Raw genomic sequence first — 14,136 nt, 5'->3', positions numbered from 1 at the left:
TGGGCTACATCTGTGCAGGGGGCTTAGGTTGTCTCCATGCATAGTCCTTGGTTGGAGTATCAGTCTCAGGAAAGACCCTTATGCTCAGATTTTTTGGTTCTGTTGCTCTCCTTGTGGAGTTCCTGTCCTCTCCAGATCTTACTGTTTCCCACTTCTTTCATAAGATTCCCTGCACTCTGCCCAACCGCCAGCCACTCTTACCAACAGCTTTTCCCCAAATTCCCCTGGACCTCTGAAGTCCCTCACTATCTCCAGATTCCTGAAATACAGTTCTCTTGCCCCAGTGACTAGGTGAATAGTTTTTTTCTCACCAATTTTTCACAGTAAAAATACATCCATTGATTTTCAGTGCCTAGCTGGTTCCCAAGGGAATCCTGCAAAAAGGTCTCCCAAAACCTATCATTGACACTTCTACTGAGCTGACAAGTCACACTACTCTGTCTCTAGCTTGGCTCAAATACAGCAAAGGTCTTTGTTCACCAACACTAAAGGTGCACATTGGAGTCCATGATTAGATACCCAGATCTTGAGAGGAAGTGGAAAAGAACAGGGATCGTCTAACCATATCAGATAGAAGAAGAGCCAGATGATTATAGGTGAGGCTTCAGTGGATGAGAAAAGTACAAGGTTGCAGATTGCAGATAGGAGAGCAGATGCCAACCATCTGGCAGTCTTCATTTCATCTAGCTGTTTTGGGAACCTACACACAATCTTGTGCTCATAGGGCTCTGACCCAGACTTCACAGTCCGTGCTCACAAAGCCTGTAGGCCATGAGGACAGTTAGGACTAACCATATGACAGCCAATCTGCCCCAACTGTCTCATGTTTACTGAAGCCTTTCAGAGGAGAAGATGCATTACAAAGGAGATTCTCAGTATTAGGACTTCTAGGTGATAGTTAACTGGATATGTGATAATAGTGGGCCTGTGGGAAAAATAAAAACTGCTTAAAGTTCAAGGCAGGGTGATGTGGATTATTCAAAAGAGCTATGGAGAGCCCCTTCATCACCGCCAATGTGGTGAACTTGGCTCCAAAAAGACATAATGGCATGAAAAAGAAATGTAGCTAGAGCAATTGGGAAGACAGTCAGTCACAAACTGGTCATATAGTTAGTTAAGAAAGAATGAGAGGGACAGAGAGAGAAAAAGAGAGAGAAAGGGAGAGAGGGAGGGAGGGGGGGGAGGGAGGGAGGAAGGAAGGAAGGAAGGAAGGAAGGAAGGAAGGAAGGAAGGAAGGAAGGAAAAAAGAATGACACAGGAGGCAGGACAGTTGTCCTAAAATATTTTAAGCACTTTTAACAGACCAGGATGATATTTCTATAAAGTATAAAAGCACAAAGTTGGAACCCACAGGAAGAAGGTATGCACTGTGGCTCTGCTTTTAAAACTTTCTCATAATAGGAGCCATGGATGTATTGTACCCCCAAGAATTAGATACAGGTAAGAAAGAAGGTGACAGCCAAGCCTTCCCAGTGTCCCTAACTGTCAGCCTCACCCAGATGTTGGGCTTAACTGGGACAGGAGCAATTGTTCTCCCTAGAAATATGAGGTCCCAAAGCCCTGACCCTGAGTTGAAGAGGCAAGGAGGTCAGTGGCCTCTAGAACACTCTTTGATGACTTTCTGAGGTTCTAAGTTCCTGGGGACAAACAGAGCATGTGACTCCACACTTAAAACCAAAAATAAGGAAAACTAAATGATAGGAAGTAGCTCACTCATATTTGGAGTTCTCTAATATGTTTTGGAAACCAAGAAGATGTCAGTCTTAAGTAGATTGTAGCAATTCCTCACTGCTCTCCAAATCTAACCTTCCAGCTGGGCTATTTTCTCCATCTCTTCCTTATTATCCTTACATTTTTGCCACTCACACCTCTTTCCTCTTATGTGCCTGTGTGACCCATCTGTTTTCCTACCTGACGAACCTCCATTCACATCCTCCTTTCTGCCTGCACTTGCCTTCTCTGATTCAGTTTCCCTACTGCGGTGTCTACCAGTCTGTGAAATACCCCCCTGAGGCTTCCTTGAGGCTCATTTTCTAAGGATAAAGAAACCACACAATGGAGGTCACCACCTTGCCTCTTGAGACCCATGTAGCTATGCAGGTTCCAAGGATCTGTACCACAATATCCTAATGCCACGCAGCTGCCTGTGTATGAATAATATGAATTTTGACAGCCCCAAAGCCGGAAGTGTCTCCTGGAGCTGCTACTGCTACACTCTTTACCTGACTTCATAGGACCAGGAACCTGAGGTCCAAAATATCCTCATAGTTGGCCAACCAGCAGAACCTCTGAGGCAAAGACAAAAAGAACAAAACAAAAACAAACAAAAAAATCGCTAGCCTCTGGGGTCCCTTTATCCTTAATGGTGAAGTAATCCACTCACCTTGGTTTATCTAGAAATTTCCAAATTTTTACACTGAAAATCCTGGGAACCCATCCAGTTCTGGACAAGCTGGGGCATTGTTCTCCCTCATAGAGTAGCTACATACAAAGACATAATGTTTTGTGCTGTGGATGCACAAAAAGAAAGCAAGTAAGGTTGTCCACTCTGGAGCAATTTGTAATCCAGGAGACTTTTGCAAAAAACTGAAGAGCTCATGTCAAATACCTGTCCCCTTCATAAACTCATTCACTGTGGTTGGGTGGAGAACTATATCAGCAAGCAGGTGCCCAGGTTTGCATGTAACCATCACAATAAACATTAATTGGCAGGACCTGACCCAGACAGCTGGTATACTGTCCCTCAATTCCCATTGCCATGTAGTCTGGACTTTCTACTAATGCTCTTCTTTCTCTCCCTATTCTCTAGATATAACCCCTGCCTTATATCTAGAGCTGTCTGCAGGACGACACAGACAGGCTGCCAGGAACTCCTCAACTAAAGCTCCTCTTTCCCAGCCTTCCTCATCCTTACCTGTTCTCCCTTGCAACCTTCTAAGAAAGCCTCTCTCCTTTCCCAACAGCACCACCTAATGGCCACAGATATACTTCTCGACACATTACACTTGCCATGATTCAGAGACTGCCTCACAGACTGGCTAATAAATTAGCCAATAAGCCAGCCAGCCAGCCATATGGGAACAGAAAGCAAATGTTGGTGCCAAGAAAATAGAAGCTGCAAAGATATCTGCAGACACATGCCCTCCAGGATCTGTTCCGATGCTCTGTTGGCACTGACCACCTTTTACTCCTTCAAATAAATGAGAGCGGCAGAGTGAGGTCTCTGGACACACTGGCATGTGATGTAGGACTGAAAATCCTTCAGACAAGTGTCCTGGGCTGCCATGTTTTCACCATCACTGAAAATATGCAAGAAGAAATCAAATGTCTGTCTGAGAAGGTTTTAGGAAGTGGGGACAAATTTTCTTTTCAGTATTTCAGTAGCCATATACTTTTGCACTCGAATTGCTTGCTGGTTGCCCCGAGTTTCTGTTTCTCTCTGAATGAAACAGAACAGCTTTGGCTGGCCAATCAAATGGATGCCCAGATCCAAAAGCACAGTCAAGCTTCTCAAAGGTATAGCTGACCCTGGCAAAGCAATAAGTAGGAACTGTCATTCACAGATAGCTTCCGCTCTTACCCATCTCAAAGCATGGAAGACAGATTTCTCTACAGTACTCTGGAAAAAGATGCCCTAAGTGATTAGTGAAATGACCTTGCTCTTCCAGAGTCATAGGTTTCGATGTTACACATCTTAGCAATAAAGTAGTATGCAAATTTAAAGTGGTGAGGTCACCTTCAACTGAATCTAGATCAAGAAGAGGACTGAAGACCATGTCCTTAGAGACCCCTGGCATTTGGGCTGAGGAGAAGAGAAGACTTCAGGAAGATGAGAGAGAAGTAGTACTTGAGTGGCTGGAGAGAAAATTCAGGAAGGAGAGATGTGCAACAACTCTGATGCTGTAGAGGATCAGGAAGCAACCGATACTCCAGCAGAATGAGAGTACTGAGCTGAGGTAGTTTCCTAGGTCAGCTACCCAGTCCCTCCTCAACCACAAGTACTACTCACACACTTGGTCTGTCTAAGACAAATCATTTGCCACAGTCCCACCATCCATCAAGTCCGGGCAGACAGTAATGGGTGAGTGAATGAGCCACTAATGCCCGGAGGGCCTGAAAGTTTTAATAAACTGCTCAAGATTATCCAGCTAGTCTCTCTGCTTCCTGCTGTTGTTTAAAATGTAAACTCTCAGTATGCTGCTTCCATCACCAACCTGCTGAAGAGTTTAAGTTAGCCTGAATATAACTCCATTTTGAAATAAAGATCTTGACTGAGAACTGAATTCAGGTACCAGGAAATATCACAGAATGTACACATGGCAGAAAACAAAGTTAACTCTCCTAGCAACAGCCTCCAGGAAATATAACAGAATAAATGCTTCATAGAAAATAGAGACAAACTACCTGGCAATAATCAAGGGGAATTAGTTGAGTATCGGGTGGGAAAATTCTCCCCAGTGTTTCAGATGTTGTTTAGAAAAATAGCCATTGTGATTGTGTGCCTCAGAAAAGGTCACACTGCCCTGCTAAACTTCACCTAATTCTGTAACACCAAGGCTTGTGGCCCCCTGCTTGCTGCCATGGAAACCCCCTGCTCACAGACTTTCCCTTTAAAAAGTTCTGTTCACTCAGAGCTCAGGGTCCCACTTCTCTACTGCTGCCTCAGTGAGACTTGGGTCCTGAGTTTGATCGTTCTCATAATAAAGCTCTCTTGCAATTGCATCGAGTAATCTCCTGGTGGTCTCTGAGGGTCCCATGAACCTGGCATAACACTGCCTGTTACCATATTTTTCTGCTATTGTAGTGACAGACATTTATGCTCATCCCTGTGGATCCACAAGGCCAAAAACTTTCTTTCTATTAAAAAAAAAAATTGTCCAGCCAGTAAGCATCAGTACTGGAATCCAGACCATCTGACTCCAAGGCCCACATTCTTGATCTAAAACTACACCCTTCAGCTAGGAAAGAGGCCTGTGGTGGCACACTCTCACAAAGGCTTACTGTAGCATTTTGAAGACTATTATATCTAGCTCCAAAACTGAATCTGATGTTGAAGAGTTTATTCAAGCATGTATATTAGGAGTGGTAGGTACTCCTCCAGAGCACGTAACCAGAGTATAATACACCTTTGGGTAACCGCTTCTGACAAGCTAATGTATGTTTTCAGTTAGATCTGAGATCTTGTCTCAGTAAGGTAAAACGGGAGCCTGACAACTCAGTGCAAAAACCAGTTCAGATGGAGAAGTTAGTGTTTGGAACTGTGAGTATGGGGTCATTTTTGGAATGTAGTCAGGGCCAAGGTAACAGAGATGATGAGTTCATTTTGTGGTGGTGGTGATGATGGCGGTGGCGATGATGTAATAACATTGGAGGTACACTATTTGAATTAGAATGTCCTCCGTAGTAGTTGAATACTAGGTCCTCAATACTAGGTGGTGCTGTTCACTGCTTGTGGAGGTTTAGATACAGCCTTGTTGGTGGAAGTGCATCATTGGAGGTGTACTTTGAAAGCTGAAAGACTCATACCATTCCCAGTTAGTCTCCCTGATTTCTACTTATGATTCAAAATATAATCTCTCAGCTTATTGCTCTTGCTGCCATGCCTCTCTATCACAACGGTAATGGACTCTTTTCCCTCTGGGATCATAAGCACAAATAAACCCTTCTATAAGTTGCCAGGGTTATGGTGTTTTGCTACAGCAACAGAAAGGTGATTAATAAAAGAGATAAGGATGAATATTTTTAGACATGAATCTGCCAGGAGAACTTCACCGATCATGTTACCTTTTATTAATAACAGCAGAGGAACATACAGATCTATAGCTTAATTAAGGTATATTTTGTTTAATCATCCTTTCATGATGTAAATGGGGATTAAAAAGTAGCAGAAATCTCCAAGGTTCTAGCTTGGACTACTAGGTTAATTCTAGTGCACTTTCAGAGAAGTGAATACTATATACTCAGAGATATATAGCCAGAAATATATGTGTATATGTACTTGAGAGTTGCTATCACACAGATGATATTAAAGACAAGAGAGAGCCTAAGAATAATGAAAGTCACAGAAAAGAGGGCCCCAATGAGCCCTGGATATTGCAGAATCTCAGAACTGAAAAATGGAGTGAGAACCTATATAGGAAACATTAAGTAAAGAAAGCTAAGAGGATGGGGAGAGAAGATGGGCGTCTCAAAAGGAAGGGAAGATCAATAGACTCAAGCAATTCTAATAAGACAGTAAATTCAGCATGACCAGAAATTTTTTAATGGTAGCTCAGGAGAAAGATTAGAACAGAATAGGCTTAGTCTATAGAGAGAAGCCGAGGGAATTTTCACCAGGACTGGTTTGCTATTTGGAGACAACCTGGACCACATCTACCCAAGGACATAAGAGGCCGTAATGAAGGATGCCTTGCTATAGAAGTCTGGGTGTGGGGACGCTGGTGGGAAAAAAGCATGCTTGAGCACGTGCTTCCCAACACCAGCAAAGAAGCCAATGCTGAAGCTCAGATGTCCATTTATAAGGCCTCCATGGGTGGACCTGGACTACTCATGTGAACAGCATGCCCCAGTTACAAAAGCAGTCACGCCTGAGCCTTTAATACCACAGAAGCTGAAGCAAGTGCAAATGTTTGAATCAGGTCCAAATGGCAAATGCTCTTTAGGTCAGGTAGGATTCCATATGTGGCTACACCTCACACTTGATTGAACCCAGCTGCCTCTGGGCCTCTACTGTGCTCTTCTGGGAGCAAAAGCGACTCTTCCACATTACTCTGTAGAATCTCACACACATGATGCTTGCACACATGTGCCACAGTCATGTGCATGTGTACTCATGGCTAGCACAAGGACTCTGGATAATGAAGCCAAGTCTCCTGCCTTCCATGAACCAGGCGAAGAACGCAGATTGTGTTGGCCATAGATTTCATCTATGTTGACTCAAGCCCCTATCTGAGGACTGAGAGATTACATCATGGAACTCTCACCAAATTGGGAAGTGGGACAAGGCTAACTTCAGGGATGAAGAGGAAGGTATCCCTGCCTTCTAAGGGTAAAAAGACACAAAACTGACCCTAACGATCCGTTTGAGGAACAAGGGAAAACTCCAGCCCAGAAGACCTCCCACATGCTAATAGCCACACCAGGATTGACAACATCTCTCCCACACACTCATCATCATTCATTTCAAACTTTATTTTTTTTAATTGCATAAAATATCAACTTTTTAAAAAGACTGGCTCACTAATCCACACTTAAAGTAAGAGCTCATTCCTTAAATGTCAAGTGTGATTTTTTTTTTTTTAGTTATGTGTTGACCACTCAGCAGGAGTTAAAATAGGCTCAAAACATTGACTCTAGACTCTAGTACTTACATAACTGGAGCTTAACTTACCTATAGACAAAAAACTGTCACCCAAATTAATCTTGACAATGTTTCAAATGCAGAAAATTTGGGCTCTGTAGTAGAGCAGAGGGGGAAAAAATAAAAATAAAAATAAAACTAGGGATGTGCCTGTGCCGTACTCTGGAATGTGGGCCTGTCCCACGTTCACACAGTCCTACAAAATACCTAATACAGTCACCACACTTCCTACCCCTTACCCTGAAGCTCTCCAGCCCCCAGGTAACACACAAGAGAGCAGTGGAGCTCAAGATGCTGTGAAATCAGGTCATTAGTCCTTCTGGTTGTCAACTGTGTACCAACTTCAAGGTAGGTATAAGAGCTGGAGATTAAAGGCCGCTGAATCCCTTGTCTGTAAAGTATGGCATTATAGAACATATCTTTAAGTCTGTTCTATTTTCGACATCCAGTGGCTCTAAAAAGAAGCAGCAGGAACTCTAGGGTGTGACACTACCATATGCATATATGAAATAGTAATGAAAACTACCTAAGCATCCAAAGGAAGAGGATACAGTCTCCAGCTCCACACTACAGACTGTCAATAAGTCTTTGAATATGAAAAGTCATTGGCAGCTAAATACAAAGGTGATTAACCATCAAACTGGCATGATGAGTTCAGTCATCTGTTCATTCACTCAATAAGCATGTAATGGAATCCTTGTCTTGGGATTTGGCCAGATCCTACAAGTTCAGAAAATAATAACACAATTCTGCTGTCCTTATGGCTTTAAAGGTCACTAGGCGATGCAAAAGTGGGAAAAAAAAATGATTACAACATGCTTAAAGAAATGTGTTGGAACAATGTTTATTACTTAAAAGTCAGCATAAAATAGGCTTTGATTCACTGTAATATAAATTCTATGTTTTCAGGTTCTTGATTTATAAATAAAAATTTCATCTCTCAATTAAAAAATTGAAATGTTAAAGTACACACTCTCAAATATTTTCTGATTTATATAATTTATAACATCAAAAATTAAGAGAAATTACTCCAGGCCAAAGAGTACAACTTCAGTCATTCAGTTGGTAGAACTAAACCAAATGTTTGGAAACATAGCAATGTTTTCTCATGAAATGAATATTTGTCTGATTGACAGAAATGAAAGACAAATGATGTAGTTTCAAAGAGGCTTCAGGTAGGGTCCCAAGAGACTAGATCCTACCCTCCACTGATCATTCATGCAAGTATTTATCTTTGAAAAAAATCTGCCCAGAAATTTAGCTAACTTAACTCCATGATGCATTGTTTTCACGAGGAGGCTGGCATTGGGGATGATACTATAGATACTATTTGCATCTCATTCAGAGCAAAGGAGTGCTGAGACAAGCTTCTCAAGAGCCTCGAAGAAGGGTTTTGTTTTTTTGCTTTGTTTTGTTGTTGTTTTGAAGTTTTGTTTGTTTTTATTTTTGGGGGTTTGTTTGTTTGTTTTGTTTCAGTAACTAAGCAACCTTTGGGTATTGTTTGTTTGTTTGTTTTTGTTTTTGTTTTAGGGCACAATTATCTACTTGGCCTGTAGGGCAGAAGACTCACCCAAAGACTTATGTAAAGTCACTGACTTCCAAGACAAAACTCAGCCTGCTCTGTGGGTGGCCCCAAAGCCTAGCCTGTTCACAGTCAGAAAGCCTTCCATCCTGATTAGAGCACTGGTTTGACTTCTTCATTTTCATGTTTGATTATCGACCTAGCTACCAACTAGGCATATTGCCACAGTAAGTGAATACAGTCAGCAGTGTTCCAGGCATACCTTAGAGGGGAAATTCTTATCCACAGAGGTTCAGCCAAAAGAACAGTGATTACCACAAGTGCTTCTGTGCACCTGTGCTGTGCCCTCTCATCCAACCACACACTGCCTCATCTTTTTTTTTTAACTAGACCATTACATACATTTATTTAAAATGTAATATGAGTGTTAGAATTGACAAGTTTAAGTCTTAATGCACCTGATAAATGTAGTCATTTAAGTACCTTTATAAGACATTCCCTCCAAAAGATGAGGGAGCTTTTCCAAACACCACACATCACACCTGCAAATAGTTCTTTTGGGAGGACTTTCAAATAATTAGTGGCCTACTTTGGAGACACATAGGAACTCCTTTCTCAAAACAAAAATTAATCTTGACAAATTATGTATCACATAAATTTCTCTACTTTCAAACCAAAACCATAAGGAGTAATTTCAACTTATTTACCCCTCAGTAAAAAGTGTCCTGAAAAATATGGTGGGTATAACCGTATTTTATGGTTTTTATCATTTATTAAAAAACAAACCAACAAGTCAACTCCACAAACATGAGGCACTACCCTAGTATCTCCTGACTCACAGGCACATGGGCTGGTCCCAGCTTCTATCTCTTCCACATCCCCCACCTGTGTGAGTGGATGGAATTATTTAATCATTCAATATAAAATTTGATATAGGATGATTGGCCCTTTATATACATTTAAAGTATATTAAATTGATGGCTAGTGTGGAAAAAGAATCTATAATGATAGGGAGCCAACACATTCTATTCAAGCTTTATTATTTGTTCCTCCTTTTTAAGTAACATATACTTAACTGCTGTGAGCTACCTCATCTAGAGGTTAGGTCACTGTGGCATAGAGCTAGTGACCACATGAAGCCAGGGTTTGAACCCAGTTACTTGGCTCTGAGGTTTCCCTCCTAAACACTCCACCAGATAGTCTGAAGAAGTCACCATCTATCACGCTGCTCCTTTAAGTTCTATATGCAGGACAAAATATGGCAGATTAAGACTGGGTTTGAGGATTTAGGTCAGTGGAATAACACTCACTACTGTAAGGTCACTGTGAGTCTAAGTACGAAAAGGCATCAGTCTTTCTGCTCAGAAGGGGCCTCGAACCACCGTGTGTTGAACTGGAATTTATTTAAGTCATACTGAAAACTGTAATAAGCTATTTCTGTACAGGCCACTATACTCTTGATGGACACTCAATACCCCTCTCTAAATTTATGCTTGCTCATAGGTGTTTCTTAGCAGGGAAAGGGCCTCCCTTAAGAAAGCCAGGATCCTACAGTGGATTCTGATTTTTCTTGGGGGTTGGGGGGAGGGCAGAGTCATATTAGAAAAATACATGACTTATCATGTAGAAACATGAGATAAATCCAAAGTGAAGACCACTCTAAAATACTGAGTAATAACCCTCAAAACAGTCAAGGTTGTCACAAATAAGCCAAGTCTTAGAAAATGGCACAGCCAGAGGAGCCTAAGAAAGGTATGACAACTAACGTTCTATCTCAAATGGGATGCTGAAACCCAAAAAAGACATCAGAAAAAAACCTAGTGGGCTTCAAATAAAATATGGACATTAGTTCACAGTAATGTATATTTTTTAAATAAATCTTTTTAAGTATTTATTTATATTTTATTTTGTGTGTATGTGCGTGCAGTTGTGTGATCTTATGTGGGCCTCCCTCTCCCATTCATGCAGGCACCTTCAGAGGAGAAGAGGGCATCAGATCCCCTGGAACTGGAGTTACAGTTTTGAGGCTTCATGTGTTGCTGGGAATTGAACTCAGGTCCCCTGGAAGACCAGCCAGTGCTCTTATCCCCTAAGCTATCTCTCTAGCCCCATAATAATTCGTATTGAATTTGATTCTATGACATGACGTTAGCAAGAGGACAAGCCAGGCTTAAGACACACAATGTCATCCTCAAGCTTACCTTTGCAACTTTACTGTAATTCTAAAACTATTCTAAAATTTAAAATTATTTTACACCTGGTTAAATGATAAAGAATTTCTGTGTCTCTAGACAGGTAAGGAAAAAAAATAATTAAGATATCAAATTAAGTAATGAATATAAATCTACTGCAATTAAATGACAATAGAGTTTATTTATAGATATAGCAAAATGATAACAGAAATAACAAATGATAACAGCAAGAAAATATTTCTATGTTAGTGAAGGTTTCTTATGCATAATAGCATTCAATACACAGATATTAAGGAATTTTTATAGTTATAAAAAACTGAAAATATGAACACAGGAAAAGACAAGGATCAGTGGAGCAGGACAGACAGCCAAGGGGGAAGGGCATACAAGAATATCTAATTTAGAATAACTAATTAATAAATGAGCTAGAATTTGAGAAACTCATTAAAATATTAGAATAATTTTATGTTAATCCCAAATACAATGGCGAACAAACTTGGGACTGAAGAGATGTCTCTCTCCATGGTGAAGAGTTCTTTCTGCTCCTGCAGAGAACCCAGCTTTGGTTCCCAGTACCCACAAATGTTGGCTCACAGCCTTTTGTAATTCCAGTTCCAGGGAATCCAAGTGCTCTCCTATGGGCTCCACAGGCACCAGGGACACATATGGTGCACATATGTACAGGCAAAACATACATATAAAGTAAATAAATAAACATTGCTGAAAGATAGGTAACTTGAACTTAAAGCTTTCTAAGTGAGGAAAGATGAGCAAGAACAAGAGAAAAGGACAATTCATGTGCCTGAAGATATAAACATAATTACATAGCACAATAAAAAGCAGGCGGAGGGTAGGGAGAGGCTTCTCAGCTGAGAGTATTTGTGGTGTAGGTACCTGAATTCAAATTCCTAGAACCCACATAAAAAGCCAGGCAAGGCTGTGTGTGCCTCTGTAATCCCAGCACTGGTGTCAGCGACCACAAACAGGAAGATCACAGGGCTTCCTGTCACCAGCCTCGCTGCTCCTGTCAAAGACCTTTTGGTTTCCAACACCCACGTCAGCCAGCTCACAACCTCCTGAAACTCTAGTTCCCAAAATCCAGTTTTCTCTTTTTCTTTTCTTTCTTTCTTTCTTTTTTTTTTTTTTTTTTTTTATGCCCCCATGGCCTTATGTGCTACACAGGTACACATACAGACAAGCAGAAACAAACATATGAATAGATAGATAGATAATTTTCTTAAAAAAAAAACAGTAAGGCAGGGTATAAGAAAACAGAGCACTCTGCCTTCTTACATGACCATGGGCACACAGGCACATACAACACACACATGTAACACACACACGCAACACACACACACACATATTAAAAAAAAACTCTGGGATTAAAAACATATTCACCACACCTAGGACAAGCAAGAGAATTACACCCTTAGTGTATTAAAGAAGAAAATAATAATAAAAAGATGAGGAATCTCTCAGAAGCAAGAAAAAGTCATGAGTAAAAATTCACAAATGTACAAAATAAATACCGATAAAGATGCAAAAACTGTTTATCATTAGTAACAGGGAAAATATATTAAAGCAACCGTATGGCTTTATCCAGCTGACAAACAACACAATAAAAGGTGTTGACAAAGGCATGTGGAAATAATACTCTTATACAATGCTTGTGGGAGTCTAAACTGGGACATTCTTTCAGGAGGACACATTTTCAAGAATAACAACGACAATAATGATGATGATAGCTCGGGGATTTAGCTTGCTATGGGTCAGAGCACGGCCTAAGTACCTACCAGGTATTAACCCCTTTGTGTTTCATAGCAACTCGGTAAAGACAAGAGCTGTTGTCACGCCACATTCACCAGGGAGGAATTCCTCATCCTGAGCCAACTCTGCAGTCACTCGGCCAGCAGGTGGCAGAGGTGGAATCCAGTTCTAAGTGGAATGATTCCACACTGTCCCTGCTGGAGCACAAAACAGGATAAATGTATACTGACCCTGGCCTCTAGGAATTTCGGTAAGGAATTTCCTGACCCTCTAGGATCTGCGGTAAGAAAACAGTAGAGCATCTGAAAATAGCTCAGCAGGTAAAAGTACCTGCTGCCAAGGATGAGGATCTTAGTTTAAAAGAGACGAGAAAAACCACCAAAGAGATGAGAAAACCACCACTCCAAAGCTGGTTTCTGACTTCCACATATATGCTCACACACATACATGCACACAGAAATAAGCAAGTTAAATGAAATAAAAGTAAAGAAAAAAGTGAAGAAAACTATTGAACATGTTCATTTATTACAGCAAATCTGAAACAGTATGGGAAAGTAAACTACTATAGAGAATTGATTAAATATACCTTATTTGTAGAATATGATCTTATTTGGCCATTGAAACAAACTACAGAAAACTATTGTCTAATGAAAAAAATAGGCTCTAAAATAATAAATATGGGATTTTATACATATACATTCTAGGTAATTATAAAAGAATACTAATGTAATTAATCTAGGTGTAAAGATGATTTCTTTTCTGTGATTGATGCTGCTGTATCTTACAAATGTTCTAAGTAAGAATTATTTTTATAATCAAAAGTTAGATATTCTATTGATTTTTTAAACAAATATAAATAAGTTAGAAAAACATACTTTGATTGTGGGAGCTTCTACATTAGTTTTTTTTTAATTGAAGAACTAAAATTTAAACATATTTAAATTATGAAATTTTGATATGTATATCCATCATGGAATGGCTAACTCAAAATATGCAAGACTCTTGTTCATTGCTCCTGTTGCTGATCTTTTTCTCAATTCTGTTTTTTTTTTCCTGTTTCTATCTGATAAAGTCTGTAACATGCATATTCTTCTATAAGAGTTTAGAATGGCATATTAATAAAAATAATGAATTATGCTTGACTCAGACATCTGAGGAAACAGGAGACAACAGTTCTTCAGAAACTAATGAATTAAGGGTTGATCAGCGGAGCCCCTCTAATTTTCTCCATGTGCTCCTGTATAGACAAACATGGATTCATGACTCAGAGATCAAGAATCTCTGTCCCACCGCAG

This window comes from Meriones unguiculatus, chromosome 10 (assembly GCF_030254825.1).
Source record: "Meriones unguiculatus strain TT.TT164.6M chromosome 10, Bangor_MerUng_6.1, whole genome shotgun sequence".
Taxonomy (NCBI): Eukaryota; Metazoa; Chordata; class Mammalia; order Rodentia; family Muridae; genus Meriones; species Meriones unguiculatus.
Note: the sequence above shows the minus strand (reverse complement) of the source record.